Source organism: Penaeus monodon, chromosome 42, assembly GCF_015228065.2.
Source record: "Penaeus monodon isolate SGIC_2016 chromosome 42, NSTDA_Pmon_1, whole genome shotgun sequence".
NCBI lineage: Eukaryota > Metazoa > Arthropoda > Malacostraca > Decapoda > Penaeidae > Penaeus > Penaeus monodon.
In genome coordinates this window covers 23,987,266-23,988,448 of record NC_051427.1, presented here as the reverse complement: position 1 = coordinate 23,988,448, position 1,183 = coordinate 23,987,266, and positions in this window count along the sequence as shown.

Sequence of the window (1,183 nt, the reverse complement as noted above, 5' to 3'; positions counted from 1 at the left end):
TAGAGCATCTGGATTTACGCCTGGTAGTCCACAATAGACTGTATCTAGCGTTTCGAGTAATTGTGGCGCCATCGCAAGTTTGGTCGTGGGATGCTCGCAGTTTACATCGACCTCAGAAGGCGCTCGACTCGGTGCATGGGGAAATCGCTAGGGGAGATCCTGACTCAGGGGAATTCCACCACAGTTACTAATTTTAATAGAAAGGGTCTTTATACTGGTAAAAAGTGCTGTACGTGTGGCAGGGTCGTCAAACCTCTTCCCTGTTAATTGGGGGGTGAGTAAGGCTGCGTCCTTGCGCCATAAACTTTTCAACACCTATATGGACTGGATAATGGGCAGAGCTACTAACCAAAGTCAGTGTGGAGCAACACTAGGCAATATCAAGATCTCTGACCTAGACTTTGCCGATGACGTTGCTATCCTATCTGAGTCCCTGGTGGCAGTCTTGATGCATTTAGAAGTGAGCAAAGCCCTAGGCTAGAAGTCTCCTGGACCAAGACCAAGATTCTTGCATAATCCGGGATCGCCACTCAGGCTATATGGCACCTAGCTCGTTTCCCTATGGATGACCCTGCTCATCAGGTGTATCTTTGCGAGACAACCCTGGATGGAGGAGGCCTGTGGGACGACCCAGGAGGTCATGGCTTGGGAAGCTCGACGAGACCTGCCGCGAGGATTGGGCCGGATTAGAGATGGGCCGAGGGCCTGCCTAGAGACTCGCCTCGAGGGACCCTCGGGATGGAGCGAAGGTGGATACGGCCATGCGGGCGCATGTCGCACAGTGGTCCAAGAAAGCCATTTCTTGGCCATATAAGAAAATGTCCTTATGGTGTAAGAATATAGTAAATGGAAGCTATACAGAGGATGTTATCATCGGTGCGAAAGCTTCACAATATAGAATTTGCATGCTTAGGTATCATATAACATATAAATTGGTTGCATATTTATTGAATTTATATATATACTAATATAAAAATAACACCAAATATCTACACGAGATAGGTCGAGGTGTGTGTTTGTGCATAGATGAACATTGCCGCGATAATTTAAACTCTCTGAAAAGCAAGTAACTAGGTGCCACAATCACCGTTCAATTGCGAACACATTTTGTGTTGGAAGTTTTGAATTTCCCAGGTGCTCACCTCCTTTGAGGTATCATCAAGATTTTCTTCAGTATTCAACA